Source organism: Garra rufa, chromosome 13 (genome assembly GCF_049309525.1).
Source record: "Garra rufa chromosome 13, GarRuf1.0, whole genome shotgun sequence".
NCBI classification, from domain to species: Eukaryota; Metazoa; Chordata; class Actinopteri; order Cypriniformes; family Cyprinidae; genus Garra; species Garra rufa.
In genome coordinates, this window is record NC_133373.1 from 38286457 (window position 1) to 38293372 (window position 6916).

The following is a 6916-nucleotide window of genomic DNA, read 5'->3' on the forward strand; positions in this document are numbered from 1 at the left end:
TTTAATATTTTAGTTTTCTTTTTGTTTTGTTTTTTATCGTACAATTTTTTACAGTATGTCTATTTTTTTCTTTTCTCGTGTTTTTGTTAATTAGTTGCATTTTTTGTTTGTTTACTTTTTTGTTGCTTTCTTTTGAAAAACACAACAGGTTTGGTAATGTTTTTTTTATTATTATTTTTACCTTGTGTGGTTTTGTTTAGGATGTACAGTAGAGACCTGTTGACATCCATGTAATTTGACTGAAGTTTGATTGGATGCATGATTTTTGACATCAACAACAACAGTAATGAGAAGCATTTCTCTTCATTTTAGAAGTTGAGAAGCTTGTTTGTTTATTTTACTGTTCTAACTATTGTTACATTTTCATTTAGCACAGTTTTTTCCCTGCTGTCTGCCACTAAAATGGGTCACAAACCCCCTGTGACTGCTGGGTTGTGACCCATTTTCGGTCCACTGCTGTAAAACAACACTATAGGGATGGTTTCTGTCTGCTATACCATCAGATAAAATGAGCTTCTATGTGCCTCCATGTATCCTCTGCCTTTTACTCATGAGGGGAAAAAAAACTTTTTGAGCCGGCTGCATTAACAGAATGACACATGCATATGTTGCATGATTTCCAGAAAAAAAAACATGGACAGAATCGTGAAAATGTCATAAAAATGGAATTTACTGTATAAATGTCATGGAAATTGTCAAATTATAGATGAAAAAATCAAAAGTCTGTCAGTAAACTTAAATCAAAACGAGATATGGACTAGTGTCTTGAATATTAAATTGCAAACAAATTAAATATGATGCTTGCTTGTGTGTTTTGCATGTGAATTAATTGCATGTCAAAAAAACTTGCAATTGTGACAGAAATAAATTATTATTGTGCAGTAGAATGTATGTCTCAAGGCAATAATAATAATTTACTGTAATAATTACTACTACTACAATTTTTCTTGATTTTATAATTGAGGTAATAATGATTTTTCTTCAGTGTTTTAATTTTAACAGTAAACCTCTGTTGTACAGAACTTTGCTTGCCAAAAACATTAAAAGATTTGTTTAATTTTCATTTAATTAAAAGATAAATTTATAAAATAAAATAAAATAAATCATCGGGCCCTATTAGTGTAAAACAAAATAATAATGGAATTTGATGATAAATAAAACATTCATAGTGCTCTAAAAAATTATTTATTTTAATAAAAAACATTTAATAAAATGTTGTTTAATTGTTTAAGTTTCATGATTTCAATTAATTAGACATGCTTTTTAAATATTAAAATATAGGCTACTTAACCACTGAAACGGAGTCGAGAAAAAATTTAAATGAAAAAAAAAGAGAAACTAATGGAATTTGGCAGGGGCTATTTCATACTTTTAATAAATTGTTGCTAAATTGTGTAAGTTTCATTATTTTTATAATAGACATGCTTTTTAAATATTGACATTTATTTAACTACTAAATTGCAGTCGAGAAAAAATTTAAATAGAAAAAAACAGCATTTAGAAAAAATAAAACTGAAAATGGGGAAAAAATAAAATAATTAAATAAAATAAATAGAATAATTTCATAGGGCCCTATGTAGCTTCTCTATTATCTGTTTATGTGCATTGAGTATTTTGTCAGTATTTGTGGATCTTAGCCTTTTATATTAGAGATAATTTCATTACCATTGAAGCAGTATTATCACAGAGTGTCATATCTGAACACACAAAAGCCTTTTCCTCTGCGAGCGGCCCATAAACAAACACATAATAGAGCCATTCAATTATCGGCCTGGAGATAAACCACCAGTGGGACTCGCCAGTGTCAATAACTTTGATAAAAGAGATTCAGAATGTATCTGTCACACACATCGCACTCTATAAATAGAGGAAACACTTACTCAGAAAAACCAGCCGAAACCTATTTAAACTGAGCTGCAAGAAAATCATCTATTCTGTCGTGGAACTGCTTCGTTCATGTGGCAATTTGTACACTTTATTTCCTTTCAATTTGGAGAAACAAGAAAAGGCACAATTCATCCTCAGGGAAAAAATCGCTTTGTTTTATGTGCAAAACAGTCTCATTATCATACAATCCCAAATAAAATGAAGAGTTTTAATATTTCCGAAACAAAGCGGTCTCTAAGATCTTGCCATTTATTTGATTTTTTTAATTTCAGTGCCAGTCAGAGATGAGGAAAGGCTCTGTCTGATCTTTCTACAGCTGATTTTATTGCGTTTTTTGGCAGTAAGGGAAGCCATTCCATCAGAAAAAGATGATAGACTAGCTAAACCAACTTAGATTGGAGTCAGTATCTGGTAATGTGACCTGCCCGTGTGACGGATCACAACTCCGTTTGCTTGCGAGCCGCAATTGGACGTAATGACATGCTAGAGAATTGTGTGCTTTCAACTTTGTAGCAACCGCTTGTCGAGAGTCTCTCTCTTATTTTCAGTGAGCTCTATCTAAAATTATTTACTGACTATGGTGTCAAAGAGAGACTTGCACAAAAAACCCAGACCTGAACCACTTTGGGATTATTTGGAGCCAATTCAAATTGCAAATTTAACAAATATTTTTTAATAAAGTAGCATTTCTAGCCAATGTGTTTGTGTTAAATTGATGCAATAGATATAGAAATGGGAGCCACTGCGGCTCTTTTATTAAATATAATAAATTACGTGTGAGTGTGTAGCCAAGCATGTGAGCAGATTATTCAGTCATGACTTAAGCAAACGTTTTTCAATCTAGGAATTAATTTAGTAATGCATTTTCATTGTAGTTTATGCACCTTATCTTACTGAAAAAAAATAATAAAATAAATTCAATTCATTTCAAATGAATGCTGTTTTCAGCTGTTTCTGTGCTATTTTGATCATTTGCATGCATTTTTATGTTTATTTTTGTTTTAAAAATCTATGCATTTTCATATTTGTTTTTTAAAACAGTTTTGTTTTTTCAGAAAATGCATGCAAAAATATGCTTATTTTCACATGCATCTTCATGAAAATTTGTTCAAAAATGCAAAATTAAAACACTGATGTCAGCTGATGTAAATCTAAAATCTGAGTTTAACTACATGATTTACAAAAAAACTATTTTAACTTTAAATTCATTATTATGATATTATTATTATTATTGTTTTTTTTTTAATGTTTACAGTGTAAATTACATCTCCTTAGGTAACCTCATATATTATATTGGTAAATGGTATTAAACTTGTGCATGCACAAAATTTCAAATTAATGCTGTTTTCAGCAGTTTCTGTGCTATTTTAATAATTTGCATGCATTTTTTTAATGTTTATTTAAAAAAAAAGAATTTTCATTTTTGTTTTTTTAAACTTTTTTTTTCAGAAAATGCATGTAAAAATATGCATTTTCATGTTTTATATACATTTTTTAAAAATGTTTCAATTTTTGAGAAAATGCATTCAAAAATATGCTTATTGCTTATTTATAAAATATGCTTATTTCACATGCATCTTCATGAAAATACGTGCAAAAATGCTAAATTAAAAATTTTTATATATTATTTTCGTGACATGACCCAAAATTTGCCTATTGTATAATATTTGGATTTAATCCTGCTCACTGATGCTTTTGTGTGTCAAAATGGGAGCAAATTCCTGCATCCTTGTTCCAGCATCCAGTGGAAAACCTTCCCAGAAGAGATGAAGTTGTTGTACAATAGCAGTAAAGGGAGGGATTAATGTGTTTGAAATTAAATGTTCAACAAAGCACAAGAGCATCAGTGAGGTCAGACGGTCGATCTGGGGTCTCCGCCGCTCTTCCAGTTTATCAATGGGATTTATGTCTGGGTTTGTGCAGACCAGTCAAGCTCATCCCTACCAGAGTCAGAACCCCACTCCCAAAAAAGCCTACTGCAAAGTCGCAAGCACAGAAATCTCTAGAATGGTGTAGTAATGGTGTACAATTTGATTGGAATTACTGGAATAACCAAACCCATTAATTAAAGAGCGGAATTCCACGTGCTTCTGACCATATAGTGTGCAGATGAGATCCTGACAAAAGAAAACAAGAAAACACCTCTCCTGTCGACATGCTTATGCTGAATAAACTAGCGAAGGTCTTTGCCCTTTCTCGTACTCCTCAGAAGAAACACACCCATCACAGATCCTATCTGAAGCAACTTTGTAGCACTTTGAAGGCGTGTTGGTGAACGGGGTCATTCCCTAGAGAAGCAGCGGCTCAGTGGTTTCCACGGCACTGAGGATTCATAAATCAAACGCTGGGCTGTGTAATATCATAAAGTACTCCGAGAGGCTTCCAGGGCCGCTGCTGCGTATGTGTGTAATAAACTTAAGAAGCCAGCAGCAACAAACTACCGCAGCGTCTACAGACAGAAATGACCACACACATCACAAAACACCAGAAAAGCATGGGAACGGTCTCTTAGAGCGCCAGATTTCAACTGGTGGGTCGTAGTTCTGAGTTTGATATGGTGGGTCACGGATAGCAAGGAAAATCGTAAATGCAACTTACCATATAAACAATGCTGAGTTAGGACATTTAAAAAAAATGCATCCTTATCTTTTGTTCTTGATGTCAAAAGCAATTGAACTCTGATATTTTGGTGCAAATTCATTTGGCACTTAATTCCTGGCTTAGTGTATCATGTGTTTTTGCTGGTAAATTATACTTGTGCATGCACAACATTTCAAAGCAATGCTTTTTTTCAGCTGTTTCTGTGCTATTTTGATCATTCGCATGCATTTTCATGTTTTTTAGCTATGTATTTTCATGTTTTTTTTTTTTTTTACTGTTTAGTTTTTTCAGAAAATGCATGTAAAAATAAGCATAATTTACGTGCATTTTCACATTTTATATACATTTTTAAAAATGGTTTCATTTTTGGAGAAAATGCATGCAAAAATATGCTTATTTTCGCATGCACCTTCATAAAAATACTTGCAAAATTAAAATTTTGAACTGACCAAACATTTTTGGTCATCAGCTGCAATGTTGTTTTTTTTTTTTTTTTTACTGTTTTAATAATAAAATAGGCATATTTTCCATGCATTTTCATGTTGCGTATACATTTTTAAAAATGGTTGAATTTTTTGAGAAAATGCATGCATAAATATGCTTATTTTCGCATGCATCTTCCTAAAATTGCATGCAAAAATGCTACATTAATATTTTGAACTGACCAAACACTTTTGGACACCACCTGATGTAAATCTAAAATCTGAGTCCTGAAACAAAACCAGTTGAGAGCCACTGTCATATACTCTTACTTTTAGTTAGTTGAGTGACATGCCGAGCACAAAAAGTACTAGTTATTGAGCCATGTTGTGATTAATGAAGGCTGAGAGGTTGTTTGCACAGATGAGTGGTGTCATTGGTCATCTCACCTCAGTGTCTGTCGGCGTCGCTCATCTGACTGAACGATGCTTTTAATCCAGCAGGAGACCGAACCCGTCCGGCGTCTGATTCCATGAGGCTTCACAGTATTACAATCCAACTCATGTGGTGAGACAGAAAACACTGAAGCACTGCACGAGGATGATAGCGAGAGGAAAACCTCAGAAACAAACGTTTGGAAATAGAAAAAGCCTGTTTGGATTCCAGCGTGTCTCGCAGCTGCGCTCGGATGAAATCACGATGCAATTCACCTCGTTCCCGAATGCTTGCGCTCGCTCTCTCTCTCTCTCTCTCTCTCTCTCTGTCTCTCTCTCTCTCTCACACACACACACTTTTTTCTTTTTTTCCCCCCTCTCTCTCCCCACATCTCCCTCTCTCTATTTCCCTTTTTTTCACTCTCCATTTCAATTCAATTTAGTGTGCTTTTATTGGCTTGACTAAAACTGTAAAATAAAATTCTAATAATAGTGCAAATAAAAAAAAAAGTATTATTATATGTTGTTTAATATAACTATATAAATGTGTTTTTTTAATTTAATAAATTAGTAAATTATTTACATTTTAATTATTTTTTTTTTTACACTTCTATGTTTTATTCTTTTGTTTTGCAGGTTAAAATTTTAGAAATGTCAACAGTAAAAGTATACAGCTGACAGTTTCTATAGTCATTAGTTATTAATTCTGATCATTAATGTACTCATTATTTGTTTATGTAAAATCTTGTTTTGCCCAAAAATCACTGGATTAACAGTAATATGTATATTATATACATTATTATACAGGAATATTATTAGAACTTATTATATTACATTGTATTATATTATAAACATTTATTTTTTAATTATAATATTATTTTTTATATCTAATATTTTTTTACAGTAAATCTCAGGTCACCTCATATTTACTTTTTATATTATATTATATTCTTAAATTAATTTAAATGAATTTATAATTAATATAATAGAAATTCTTAAATTAATTTATCTCCTCAGGTCACCTATAATATAATATAATATAATATAATATTATATAATATTATATAATATAATAATACAAATTTATTTTTTAATTAGAATACTATTTTTTTAATTAATATCTAATATATTTTTTTACAGTAAATACAGTATTTATATTATATTATATCATTAAATGAATTTATCTCCTCAGGTCACCTCATGACTATAATATAATATAATATAATATAATAAACATTTATTTTTTGATTATAATATTATTTTTTTAATATCTAATTTTTTTTTTTTACAGTAAATATTATATCTTCTCAGGTCACCTCATATTTACTTGTTATATTACATTATATTTAAATATATTTTTAAATGGCTATTTTATCTCCTCAGGTCACCTAATGACTTATAATGTAATGTAATAATATAATGACTTGTATATAATATAATATCAATAATAATGTAACCCTTTTTTATAGATTTAAGCATAAACAACTTAAAAACAATAATTTATAAGGTTAAGATTGTTTGGACCGATTTATTAAGAGAACTGGCTCCTAACAATTATTATTATTTATTTATTT

The 6916-nt window shown here is 30.6% G+C and overlaps 1 protein-coding gene across 1 annotated transcript in view; it reads right to left on the reverse strand.

The window, feature by feature from the left end:
* LOC141283595 (transmembrane protein 121-like) overlaps positions 1-5612 on the reverse strand; it is a 57307-nt gene extending 51695 nt beyond the window's left edge. Inside the window, exon 1 of the mRNA XM_073816892.1 lies at positions 5358-5612. The gene's annotated coding sequence lies outside the window, so the exon portion shown is untranslated. The remainder of the gene's footprint in view (positions 1-5357) is intronic.
* Between the last annotated feature and the right edge of the window lie 1304 nt (positions 5613-6916).